This window comes from Muntiacus reevesi, chromosome 22, assembly GCF_963930625.1.
Source record: "Muntiacus reevesi chromosome 22, mMunRee1.1, whole genome shotgun sequence".
NCBI lineage: Eukaryota > Metazoa > Chordata > Mammalia > Artiodactyla > Cervidae > Muntiacus > Muntiacus reevesi.
In genome coordinates, this window is record NC_089270.1 from 25764966 (window position 1) to 25779556 (window position 14591).

The window sequence follows — 14591 nt, forward strand, 5'->3', positions numbered from 1 at the left end:
AGTTTAACTCATCTTTTTGGAGATATAGAGTCTCCAAAGCTGGCAACTCCTTTTTCACTATTTTACATCAAATCTACTTTATTTCATTAATAACTTGTTGCTCCTAGCAAGGTCTGAGTAGAACCTTGTGTTAACTAGAACTTCTTTATTGTTTTTTCTTGTAAGAATGGTGCATTGTGAATAAAAGTCAGGTTTGAACAGTGAAACTGGTTTCATTTTCTTCACTTGAAAAAAGAGGGTGAAATCTCATTTCCTACAGCTCAGAATTATTTTGAAGCTCACATGAGATGAAATAGTATATGGTCTAATTATAATCTTTTCCATTTTACTGAGGAGATTCTCTATGGAGCTAGAAAGTAATTAGTATAGGGAATAGAATTAGAATGACTTGTTTAGTCACTACCTGTCTGACTCTATGTGACTCCATGGACTGTAGTCCACCAGGCTCCTCTGTCCATGGGATTTTCCAGGCAAGATTACTGGGATGGGTTGCCATTTCTTTCTCCAGGGGATCTTCTCTACTCAGGGATTGAACCTGTGGGTCTCATGTCTCCAGCATTGGCAGGTGGAGTCTCTACTACTAAGCTACCAGAAATGGCTCAAAGGTAAAGAATCTGCCCATCAATGCAGGAGAGTTGTGTTTGATCCCTGAGTGGGAAGTCCATGGGTTTGCAGAGTCCTACATGATTTAGCAACAAAAAAACAACAACATAGAATTACTTATTCTAAACTGAGAAGTTGAGGAGAGAAATGGAGTGTGGTTTAAACTTCTTTTGTTTCTAGGGAAACGCCTGTGTTCTTTTCCACTGAGTGTGAAATGGGGGTGTATAGGCTAGGAAATCTGTGTAAGATCGGGGTTAGAGAGGGTCTCTTGGACACCCTGGGGTTTCCATGGAAACCCCGCCCCACTGCTTCCAGCCTCCTGCCCAACCCCCACTCTCACCTCAGGCTGAGAAAGAGGGAAGCTGGTGAAGGGAGACCAAGAAGGAAGCCCATAGGTTCCTCTGGAGTTTGAGTATCATTGTCAGCAGGAGAAAAAATATATATTTGGCTTCAAAAAGCTTTATTGTTTCCATTTGGTCCAAGGCTTGAGAGCGGGCTCTCCAGGGTGTTGAAAAGCTGCCTAGTGGACGCAAAGAGGGGCTTCAGGCAGATGCCCTGATGTTAGGGGGCCCCTCAAAGCCTGCTGGGCTCCAGAGGCTCCTAGTCTTGCTTGAGGGTAAGACTTTCCAAGAGATACTCACCCAACTCAGCCTGGGGACCAGTCAGCCTACAGAGGTGGGTCAGGTGGTCACCCATCTTCTTGACGAGTTTCACCTCCTCATCTAGGAAGTGGTTCTCCAGGAAGTCACAGATGTGGGGGTCTGTGCAGGCCAAACCCAGGCTCTGCAGACCCAAAAGGGCCTGGTTCAGATTCTTCTCCATGAGAAGGGCGGCTTCCATAGCATCCTTGGTTTTACCTCACTTATCTAGAGATGCTTCTGCAGGTCTAGGAAGAGCATGTAGCCCCCGCGCTGATTTTGCATTTTCAAGAGACCCTCTAGGCCCTTGTGCTTCTCCTTGGCCAATTCATGAAAAAAAAGTGGCCCACACCCCCAGAGCCACATCATCGTGGCTGAAATAGAAGCCCAGAGAGAGATAAGTTTAGGAGGCCTGCAGATGCACGTTGATGAGGGGATGGAGGGAAGTCTCCATCTCAGTGGAATAACTCTGAGGAATCTGGGAGTTTATGGTTGATAGGTCATAAGGAGTTAAGCTCAAAAAATGGTGACTGTTCCTGGTAACTGTGGACAGCTGAGTGACTGGAAAAAATGTTGGCGGGTGGTTGGAGGCTGGAGCAAGGGGCTTCCCTGGGTCTGTTCCCTCCAAGCACTGTTGAAGCAAGAGACAGATACTCGGGACTGCTGAGCGCACTTCCAGAAAAAGGATCCTTAACCCCTAATTATTTCTTCTCTCACCCCTCATATGTCTCCAACCTCTTTTTCCTCACTAGTCTTAAGGCTTGTGTGTCTCTCACTAGCTCTTTTCTCCTCATGAATCTTTGTGGGTGCATGCTAAGTCGCTTCAGTCATGTCGACTGTTTAGTCACACACCATAAACTGAAAGTAACAAAAGCTTGAGGCTGGTTAAAGTACTTCCAGTTACTTGTCTCTCAGGCGATGTCCTCCAGGGAAAATTCTAGTAAACTCCTGTGTATCAACATATTTCTGTCAATAATCACTCTGCCTCCAACCAATGGATTCTTTTTAGAATCCATACTTCACTGGCTTGGGCTTCTGTTAGTGCAGGTCATCAACCCCTGTGAATAACAGAATCACATGCCCTCTTGAGCTAGAATCAACTGCAGCCCATTATCTGTCATTTCTTTCCTCTTCCTTTTTGGCACCTTAGAGATTAAGAACCCTATTCTTAAGGATTCATCTAATAGAATCTAGAATATCCTGTTTTGACAAGAGCCATAGTCATCCCATGGGATGAACCTGAGATGAAGCCAGGATATGAGTTAGGAAAAGAGAAAAGAAAGAGAAATTTAGACTTTGGAGTTATTAGAAGTTTATGATATGGGGAGGTGTGTGAGTGTGTGTGTGTGTGTGTGTGTGTGTGTGTGTGTGTGTGCGCACACGTACATACAAAATGAGCATCATCCCACTGGTTTTAAGGTGTTAGAGAACAAACAAGAGAGAGAAAGGAGATCCTCCTTCCCTACTCACTGAGGGCAGATAGCCTGTGAGGAAGCAACAAGAGAAACATGGAAAATCTTCCTGGAACTCCATCTGGGCCTACTTTGGGAGAATCAAGATCATGTGTCTTTACCTTCCATGTTACAGAGTTGCGGGGGAAGAGGTGACATGATTTGTATTCTCCACCCCCTGAGCTGGGTAAGTCTTTCTCAAATGAGCTGAGATGTTGCACTAAACCTGAGATCTGAGTCTGAAAGGTTATTCTCCATTTTTATTCTTTATGTTAAATTGAGACAATCAGCTTGTGGGATTTGCATCTTTACTTCCTCATTTGTCTCTTTCTCTCTGGGAAGTTGTCATTAATCCCACCCCAGGGCAGAGGAGTCAGCAACAGAGCCATCTTGAAAACCAGATACTTGAGAAAGAGACCAAATAACACATCTGCTGGGTGAAGTTATGGAAAGGATTACATGATGTTAACTGTTGCATTTGGAAATTGCGGAATTTAGCACATCGTTCACATTTTTCATAAGATTATTTATGTAATAAGCAACTAATAACTGATTAGAGTTACGCCCATAAATATATGTGTGTGGTACCAATTCCAACAGTACAAATGCGTTTCTGATGGAAGGCAGGTTTCCCTCCCATTCCTATCCCTGCAATAATTTAGTTTTCTCTTCTGAAGCAACTATAGTTACCAAGAAAAGTAGTTTAAAAATGTGTGTGTGTGTGTGTGTGTGTGTGTGTGTGTGTGTGTGTGTGTTTGTTAAGTTACTTCAGTCATGTCGGATTCTTTGACAGCCTATGGACTAAAGCCTGCCAGGCTCCTTTGTCCACGGGATTCTCCAGGCAAGAATATTGGGGTGGGTTGCCATGCCCTTCTCCAGGGGATCTTTCTGACCGAGGGATCGAACCTGCATTTCTTATGTCTCTTGCATTGGCATGTGGGTTCTTTAGCACTAGAGCCACGTGGGAAGACCTTAAACTATATATAGGAGAAAATGATTCAGCTTACAATAGTCAAGACACAGAGGCAACCTAAATGTCAGTTACCAATGGAAGTGGATAAAGATGTGGTAGGTATATACAATAGAATATTACTCAGTCATAAAAAAGAATGAAATAAATATCATTTGCAGCAATGTGGATGGGCCTAGAGATGGTCAAATGAAGTGAAGTAAGTTAGGCAAAGAAAGACAAATATCATATGATATAATGTATATGTGAAATCTAAAAAAAGTGATACAAGTGAACTTATTTGAAAAACAGAAATAGAGTCACAGATGTAGAAAACAAATTTATGGTTACCAGGGAAGGAAGGAGGGAGAGAAATAAATTGGGAGATTAGGATCGACATATACATACAATTGTATGTAAAATAGATACCTAATAAGGACCTACCGCATACCACAGGGAACTTTCTCCAATATTCTGTAATAATCCATAGGGGAAAAGAATCCCCCAAAGTGGATAGATGTATATGTATGTGTATAATGGATTCATTTTGCTGCACATCTGAAACTCACATAGCTTTGTGAATCAACCACACTCCCATAAAAATCACCAAAAAAGAGAAAATTATTCACACCGTAGTTATTTGATTTAAAATTGGAAATAACCTCTTCTTCCTTGAATGACAACTGCAGAAATGGTTTCTAGTTTGATTTAATCATTCCTTTGTGTTTGATATTCTCCACCCTATTTAATATACCTGTCTTTAACACAGTGTTCCTAGAGTTCAAAATTATCCCTATTCTGGGATAATCCCTAGAAATACCTTCAGGGTACGGAAAGTGTTTGCTTCTAAAAAGTGAATCACCGGATTTTCTTTTAGACTTCAGACTCATGGACAAAAACTTGAACTTCCTAATTCAGCCCAAGTACAAAGCAATTAAAGGATTAAAACGGATTAGAGTTTTGAAAATCACAGGAACCCAAATTAACTCTTGCTCTTAGCTAAAAATGTTTGAAATAGCTTCTTTCATTCTAATAGCAGTTCATAGGAATGTTTTCTCTCAGGTTAATTGGATGTTTTACTGTCTTTTTTTCCTAGGGAAAGAGAGGGTGGTTACAGTATTTTATGAAGTTTTTTCTTTTTTTTAAATCACAAAACACTTCTCAGACTTCCCAGTCTGTTCCCTGTGTCCCTCATACTGAGGTTGTTAACAGGGGAAGTGATTACACTGAAGACAGGAGACTAGCTTTGCTGCTCTGGGACCTCTGTCTAACTTGTGTCTAGTCATTCCAATCCCAAAGGAGGGCAGTGCCAAAGAATGTTCAGACTACCATACAATTGTGCTCATTTCACCTGCTAGTAAGATTATGCTCAAAATCCTTCAAGGTAGGCTTCAGCAGTAATGTGGACTAAGGACTTCTAGATGTCCAGGCTGGGTTTTGAAATGGTAGAGGAACCAGGGATCAAGTTGCCAACATTTGTAGAATCATAGAGAAAGCAAGGGAATTCTGGAAATACATCTACTTCTGCTTCACTGACTATGCTAAAGCCTTTGACTGTGAATCACAACAGACTGTGGAAAATTCTTAAAGAGATGGAATACCAGACCACCTTACCTGCCTCCTGAGAAATCTGTATGCATGTCAAGAAGCAACAGTTAGAACTGGACATGGAACAACTGACTGGTTCAAAACTGGGAAAGAAGTACGTTAAGGCTGTATATTGTCACCCTGTTTATTTAATTTATATGCAGAGTACATTGTGTGAAATGCTAGGCTGGACGAATCCTAAACTGGAATTAAGATAATCGGGAGAAATAATCAACAGCCTCAGATATGCAGATGATGCCACTTTAACGGCAGAAAGTGAAGATGAACTAAAAACCCCCTTGGTGAGGGTGAAAGAGGAGAGTGAAAAAGCTGGCTTAAAATACAGCATTCAAAGAACTAAGATTATGACTTCCTGTCCCATCACTTCATGGCAAATAGAAGGGGGTGGGGGGAAGTGGAAGCAATGACAGATTTTATTTTCTTGATCTCCAAAATCACTGCTGATGGTGACTGCAGTCACCCATGAAATTAAATACCATGAAATTAAAAGAAATTTACTCATTGGAAGAAAAGTTATGACAAAACTAGATAGCATATTAAAAAGCAGAGACATCACTTTGCCAACAAAGGCCCATATAGTCAAAGCTATGGCTTTTCCAATAGTCTTGTATGGATGTGATAGTTGGACCATAAAGAAGGCTGAGTGCCAGAAGATTGATGCTTTTGAATTGTGTTGCTGGAGAAGACTCTTAAAAGTTCCTTGGACTGCAAGGAGATCAAACCAGTCAATCCTAAAGGAAATCAACCCTGAATATTCATTGGAAGGACTGATGCTGAAGCTGAAGCTCCAACACTTGGGCCACCTGATGTGAAGAGCCGACTGACTGGAAAAGACTCTGAAGCTGGGAAAGAGTAAAGGCAAAAGGAGAAGCAGGTGGCAGAGGATAATATGTTTAGATGACATCACTGACTCAATGGACATGAGTTTGAGCAAACTCCGAGAGATAGTAAAGGACAGAGGAGCCTGGTATGTTGCAGTCCATGGGTTGCAAAGAGTTGGACGTGAGTTAGCAACTGAACAGCAACTGCTGCGAGGGCACCAGACTAGAGGATTAACATCCCTGAAACTGTGTGATTATGAGACAATAAAACGTTTATGAAATGGGACTTCTGGTTTCCAGTCCAGCATCAGGTGTATAAGGAACTTGGAAGTTGTCACTCCCACTTTCATAACAACAACGAAAAAGTGTGTGACACTAAAAAATCAACAACGTATATCCTCTAGAGAATTGTGGTCACAGGGCAAACTGCTACCCCCCCAAATGGGAGAGAGCTGGATACAGAGGATCATAATTTACCAGAGCAGAAATCCATGAGCAAAAACCTCTGCAGGAAGAAGTGCAAGGGTAGAAAAACTGAAGGTGGCATCAGTGAATTGCTGGAGGCTTGGTGTGGACAAGTTTGAGAGTAAAAAACTCCACAGGGTTTAGGCTTGACCAATTTTATGTCTAGGAGTCCTACTACTTTCTCACAGTGAATAATTGGAATAGCTATTCTGAAACATGCCTAGAGTATTCTGTTCTTCACAATGCCTACATCAGGGGAAACTATTTTATAAGAGCCCAACAGACTGAAGTTTTGCCAGAGTTGAACCCATCTGGAGATGGTGATTGCAGTCATGAAATTAAAAGATGCTTACTCCTTGGAAGGAAAGTTATGACCAATCTAGACACCATATTAAAAAGCAGAGACATTACTTTGCCAACAAAGGTCCATCTAGTCAAGGCTATGGTTTTTCCAGTGGTCATATATGGATGTGAGAGTTGGACTGTGAAAAAAGCTGAGTGCCAAAAAATTGATGCTTTGAACTGTGGTGTTGGAGAAGACTCCTGAGAGTCCCTTGGACTGCAAGGAGATCCAACCAGTCCATCCTAAAGGAGATCAGTCCTGGGTGTTCATTGGAAGGACTGATGCTGAAGCTGAAACTCCAAATACTTTGGCCACCTCATGCAAAGAGTTGACTCATTGGAAAAGACCCTGATGCTGGGAGGGATTGGGGGCAGGAGGAGAAGAAGACTACAGAGGATAAGATGGTTGGATGGTATCACCGACTCAATGGGCATGAGTTTGAGTAAACTCTGGGAGTTTGTGGCGGACAGGGAGGCCTGGCGTGCTGCAATTCATGGGGTTGCAAAGAGTCAGACACGACTGAGCGACTGAACTGAACTGAACTGAACCCATCCAGAAGAAAGGAAATAGCTAATCCTGTCCTTTGTAACCTTGTTGTATCACCTAGGGAGTAGAAAAACAAACTTAGACGCCCTCGTGGAAGTCTTAACTCTGGGGCACAGGCTCACTAACAGGCTAAGACCTCCCTATAGGACTACAGAATGCTTTTTCTCCCTACATACTTTACCACTGTGTCTCAGATCTTATTTAAGAGGAAGTCTTTAGGGAAACTCAAAGACAGCAGGGGCTACAAAAGCAAGGACACAAGGAAATTTTAGCCTTGGATACCTACTTTAGCTTCAGCAAACACTAAACACACCTAATTCCTAGCCAGATAAATCACACAGGAGATCTATTTACTACATTTCCTTTTATGCAGTAAAGTTTTAATTACAAAGCATACTAACAGACCAGAAAAAACACCCCAAAACAGCAACAACACACACAGTATGACCAGATGGAGCAAGCATCCGTATCAGCCTCGGATATGGCAGAGATTTTGAAATGATCAGACTTATAATTTAAGACACCTGTGCTTAATGGGCTTCCCAGGCGGCCCTAGTGGTAAAGAATTCACCTGCCAATGCAGGAGAGCCGAGTGACGTGGGTTTGATCCATGGGTTGATAAGATTCCCTGGGGTAGGAAATGGCAACGGACTCCAGTGTTCTTGCTGGGAAAATTTTATGGGCAGAGGAGCCTGGTGGTCCATGGAGCCACAAAGAGTAAGACATGACTGAGTGACTGAGCATAGGCTTAATATGCTAAGGGATCTTTTTTTTTTTTTTATTTTTTAAATATTATTTTATTAGTTGGAGGCCAATCACTTCACAACATTTCAGTGGGTTTTGTCATACACTGACATGAATCAGCCATATAGTTACACGTATTCCCCATCCCGATCCCCCCTCCCACCTCCCTCTCCACCCGACTCCTCAGGGTCCTCCCAGTGCACCAGGCCCGAGCACTTGACTCATGCATCCCACCTGGGCTGGTGGTCTGTTTCACCATAGATAATATACATGCTGTTCTTTCAAAACATCCCACCCTCACGTTCTCCCCCAGAGTTCAAAAGTCTGTTCTGTACTTCTGTGTCTCTTTTTCTGTTTTGCATATAGGGTTATCACTACCATCTATCTAAATTCCGTATATATGTGTTAGTATGCTGTAATGTTCTTTATCTTTCTGGCTTACTTCACTCTGTATAATGGGCTCCAGTTTCATCCATCTCATTAGAACTGGTTCAAATGAATTCTTTTTAACGGCTGAATAATATTCCATGGTGTATATGTACCACAGCTTCCTTATCCATTCATCTGCTGTTGGGCATCTGGGTTGCTTCCATGTCCTGGCTATTATAAACAGTGCTGCGATGAACATTGGGGTGCACGTGTCTCTTTCAGATCTGGATTCCTCAGTGTGTATGCCCAGAAGTGGTATTGCTGGGTCATATGGCAGTTCTATTTCCAGTTTTTTAAGAAATCTCCACACTGTTTTCCATAGTGGCTGTACTAGTTTGCATTCCCACCAACAGTGTAAGAGGGTTCCCTTTTCTCCACACCCTCTCCAGCATTTATTGCTTGTAGACTTTTGGATAGCAGCCATCCTGACTGGCGTGTAATGGTACCTCATTGTGGTTTTGATTTGCATTTCTCTGATAATGAGTGATGTTGAGCATCTTTTCATGTGTTTGTTAGCCATCTGTATGTCTTCTTTGGAGAAATGTCTGTTTAGTTCTTTGGCCCATTTTTTGATTGGGTCGTTTATTTTTCTGGAATTGAGCTTCAGGAGTTGCTTGTATATTTTTGAGATTAATCCTTTGTCTGTTTCCTCATTTGTTATTATTTTCTCCCAATCTGAGGGCTGTCTTTTCACCTTACTTATAGTTTCCTTTGTTGTGCAAAAGCTTTTAATTTTCATTAGGTCCCATTTGTTTAGTTTTGCTTTTATTTCCAATATTCTGGGAGGTGGGTCATAGAAGATCTTGCTGTGATTTATGTCGGAGAGTGTTTTGCCTATGTTCTCCTCTAGGAGTTTTATAGTTTCTGGTCTTACATTTAGATCTTTGATCCATTTTGAGTTTATTTTTGTGTATGTTGTATGCTAAGGGATCTAATGGAGAAAATGGACAATATGCAGGAATAGATGGGTACTAATAATGCCCAGGGCTTTTAGTTACACCTGGAGGAAGGAGTATGGAAAAGTATATTGGTTCCGTCTTCCTGAAAGTAGAACTCTTAACTATAACTTAAAAAAAAAAAACACAAAAACTTCATCTTGTTTTTATTCATTGTTTGTTTCCTCTGAGTTCCTATTTCTGTATATTTACTTCTATTTTATTTTTTAATGCTAAAGACTTTCCTCAGAGGTATGGTGATCCCTGGCTGTCTACTCTTATTTAGGACTGAGTCCTACAAAACTGAAGCAACCTAAATGTCCATCAATGGACAATGGATAAAGAAGATGTGGTACATATAGGGAGTGGAATATTACTCAGCCATTAAAAGGAATGAAATTGGGTCATTTGTAGAGATGTGGATGAATCTAGTCTGTCGTACAGAGTGAAGTAACTCAGAAAGAGAAAAACAAATATTGCATATTAACACATATATGTGGAATCTAGAAAAATGTTACAGATGAACATATTAGCAGGCAGGAATAGAGATGCAGACATAGAGAATGGACATGTGGACACAGTGGGGAAATGAGAGGGTGGGATGAATTGGGAGAGTAGCAATGACATATTTACACTACCATGTGTTAAATAGACAGCTAGTGGGAAGCTGCTGCATATCCTGGGGAGCTCAGCTTGGTGCTCTGTGATGACCTAGATTGGTGGGTTGGGGTGGTGGTTGGGAGGAGGGCCCAAGAGAGAAGGGATGTATGCTTACATATAGCTGATTCATTTTGTTGTACAGCAGAAGCTAACACAACATTGGAAAGCAATTATACGTCAGTAAAAAGAAAGAAAGAAAAACTGATAAGAAGTTACATCAGAGAGGTGTGAGGTTATTGGACAGGGATCCAGCCATTTCTTGAGAGAATGTGCAAACTTATTAAATGCCGGTTTCTAAAGGTTTTTTCTTTTAGGATTGTCTGTTATTTCCAGTCATCCTCAGACAGATATCCTGTCTAGGGTTGAGTCTGACATTCTAGTAGTTGAAGGAGGCAGAGAGTTAACTGACAACTACACAGAATTCAGACTTTTATTTAATCTTTTTGCTTGGAGTGTAGCTTCTCACTCTGTTCTCCTCTCCAGGGTTATGCTATAGTTCCCACGGCTCATGGAGTGTAAAGGCAATGCTGGTAGAGGCTGTTTTCTGGTCTTCAATCATCAGACCACATACATCACAGAAGAGTCATCCCCTGTTCCTGTCTCCACGGTGTTGGGAGACAATTCTCTACCAATCATGGTTTCATGTGTTCTACTGTCTCAGGAGCAGAGGCATAGCTAGTTTATTCTGGATAATCTTTGCATCCTTGGATGATGATAGTGTCTGTCTCTGGAATAGGGAGAAGATTGTTTGAGTCTCAGTATAATAAAGACAATGCCACTCTCCAGAATGAAGACCGGGCAGGTTTCCTTGTAGCCTCCTTAACATACTGAGGTTTACTAAAATGGAGCAGCTCAGCTGTGTGCTATGGGCAACATCCATTTGTGCTGTTCTATGTAGTCCCCGTGGGACTGAGAAACAAGATAAATCAATGTGAACATGCAGATAAGGTTGCCTGCTCTGCTTGGAGTGATAACATCCTTAGCCTTTGTCCCTGGTGACTCGTGTTTTCTGCTGGCATATGCGCAACTGTGGCCATGTAACTCAAAAGCTAGACTAGTAAAATCTCAGATGCTCAATTCTATGGTGTTTTCTATTGCTACCATATGGGGCTCAGGAATCTTTACGAGCCTGTCTCTATTCTGTCTTCCTTGATACCCCCTTTAGTTGTTGCAATTCTGGCCTTTCTGACTCGTTTTTTGACAACTAGATGACTGGGTTGAATCCTGATACTCTGGGACCCACAATCTCTCTTTCCCTCTACCAGCTTGGGAATATCTCTTTTCACTATAAGGGAAATCCTTGTCCTTTCATGTTTATTCAAGCTGCTCCTTCTACTGTCACACGTTCAAATATCCTAAAGATTTAGGTTGTGCAAAACAAAAGCCAAAAACATCTTCTGACAATTTTCTTCTTCCAACCCTACCACTCAGCTCACTGGAGACAAAGAGCAGCCTCTCTGATGTCTGGGTGTGGAACGAAAAAGGGAAATTCAGGAAAAAAAAAAAGGTTCCTCTGCATTACTATCTCAAAATGCCATGCAATCACGTTTATTCTGTGTTTAACAAGTGTCTCCGGTTCTCATGAATGCTCTTTCTCATATTACTAGAATCCAAGAAACTGGATATTACACCCACCCTCCTGCTGACTTTTCCATGGGAGTTTAGTAATTCTCTAATAACTTGCAGAGAGAGCAGAGGCCTCTGTGCATGCACATGTGATCAGTGGCTCAGTAGTGTCTGACTGCTTGTGACCCCATCGATTGTAGCCCGCCAGGCTCCTCTGTCCATGGGATTCTGCAGGCAAGAGTACCGGAGTGGATTGCCATGCCCTCCTCCAGGGGATCTTCCTGACCCAGGGATGGAATCTCATCTCTCATGTCTCCTGCACCAGCAGGCAGGTTCTTTACCACCAGCACCACCTGTGAAGCTGAGGATAAGAGTCCTCTGACGATGAGACAAATCTTGGAGAAGGAAGCAAGTGAAAGGCTCTATGTTTTTTTGGGAAAACAAAGAATGAGATGAGGAATGGATGGGGTAGAGATATTTAGTTTCATCTGAAAGACTGAGGTGGAGAAAGCTGGGGATGCCATCCACTGGGTTTGACCAGTATGGAACCAGGAGGGTTAAAGAGAAAAGTCATTCATCTGCTCCTTGAGGAGTTAGCCTCTGACTCCAACTCAGGAAAAAAAAATGGCAGTAGGAAGATCATGCTTACATTTCTGCTAGAGCTGGAAAAATATATATGTAAATGAGAGTTGGGAGGAGGATGCTAAAGGGCTTATAATTATGTCATTTTGTGTCCTAGACTGGCCCAGTGACTTCTTTGAAGGAATTGTCCTGAGTTACCCTCTTTGACATTAGGTTTCAAAAAATAGGTTAATGTTTTCCCAATCATATTTCAAACTGAGACATTTAGTAAATTCACTGAATTTATACATTTAGTGAAGAATTTCTTTGGATCTATGGTTTGAGAAAAGTTATCATCTCAGTATTTTGACAGTTAAAGTGAACACTTAATTCATCCAGAGCCATTTAATCTGCACTTCGATTTCCAGCTTGTCCTATGGTTGTTGGAGGCTCATCTTCCCTTAGGGACTTCTGCATGTGGGGCAATCAGATTTAACCATCTTGAGATACATGACCTCAGACCTCTAACTCATGGACAGAAAACTGGGCTCCTTAATTGAATGCATCACCAACAGACAAATGAAGGGACTAATACTCATACATGATTAAGCAGGTAAAATGAAATTCTTCCTGAGTCTAATCTAAAGGCCTCTTTTTCACTAAAATAGTTGATCACTCCTCATCTTTTTGATAGATTGTGAGGATATTTTTCAGGTTTGGTTGATGTCTATTTGGCCTTTTATCAGTACAGGGCTTAGAAAGGAAAGAAGATGTAATTAAAATAGCAATCTGGTTTCAGTTCCATCATTAAAATAAGGTTTCCATGTGGTCCCCCAACTTCTGTATCTCCTTGCCCTCACTCCTTACTCTCTGGGTGCTGAGTCTCCTGCACTAACCCAGGTCTATGGTTCTCTCTCCATTGTAGCATGATTTTCATGCATGTTTATGTCAACAAAATATTTCTTTTCACTCTGTTTAAAAAATCCCGCTCCCCACTAGCAATACAGAAAAGAAGAAAGGAAATAAGTGACTGGGGAGAGAAAAATCCTGTTTTGCCCCTCTAGAATATCTGGATTTTGTTTATTTTTCTCCTGAGTCAGATCCAGAGAACCTAAGGGAGAACCACATGCTGGTAGGTAGGAGAGATGATGGCAGAGGCAGAAAAAACCAGAAAGGAATCTTGTTTTGGGGGAGCTGGATTCATTTGCTGAGCTTCATAACAAAACATCAGAGAGTGGGTGGTTTAAAGAACAAAAATATATTTCTTTACAGTTCTGGAGGCTGGAAGTCCAAGATCAAAGAGTTGACTGGTTTTATTCTGAGGCCTCTCTTGCCTTATAGATACCCATCTTCTCTCTCTGTCTTCACATAGTCTTTTCTCTGGGTGTCCACAAGTCCGTATCCTAATCCCTCCTCTTATAAGGACACCAGTCTTATTAGATTGGAACCCACCCATATGACCCCATTTCCCCTTCACTATCTCTTTAAAAATCGTCTTTCCAAATACAGTCACATTTTGCAGTGCTAGGAGTTAGGACTTCAATATATAATTTGGGGGAAACACAACTCTCAGCCTGTGGCCTTCTCTGGTGGCTCAGACAGTGAAAAATTTGCCTGCAATGCAGGAGACCTGGGTTTGGTCCCTGGGTCAGGAAGATCCCCTGGAGAAGGGAATGGCAACCCACTCCAGTATTCTCACCTGGAAAATCCCAATGACAGGGGAGCCTTGCAGGGGTTGCAAAGGGTTGGACATGACTAAGTGACTAAGAATACACACACACAGACACAACACACAACTCAGCCTGTTACAAGGACCTAGAGGTGGGGGAGGATGAGGAGCTGGGAAGGCCATGTGGCTTCTTTCATGTGTTGGTTGGAGGAGAGAAATTCACCTATCTGGGGCCTGGGGACATGATACCATCTCAAGTTTATGGTCTCAGCCCTTCTTCTAGTATAGTTTAAGAGCTTGGGGTTACAGATATTCAACTTATACCTTAAAAATTTACCAAAAATGATGGGAAGAAGTAAGGATGATTTGGGGTGAATTATTTTCTTACAGGGCTTCCAATATCTTTTTCTCTCCCATCCTTTAAAATGGAGATGTTACAGGAGAGCGAAATGACTTTCACATTTTGGAAATGAGAGGATTTTTCATTTCGGTTGTTTTAAAATCAGAGATTCTTTTTACCATTAGGGAGTCTTACATTATTCCCTTGGGAATACCTGGCACTAGTGTTTTAGAAAATCTCCTCTGGTGATTCTCATGTGTAAC

The 14591-nt window shown here is 41.8% G+C and overlaps 1 pseudogene; it reads right to left on the bottom strand.

The window, feature by feature from the left end:
• Positions 1 to 1203: 1203 nt before the first annotated feature.
• The window catches only part of LOC136152733 (ferritin light chain pseudogene), a 29830-nt pseudogene continuing 16442 nt past the window's right edge, over positions 1204 to 14591 (bottom strand).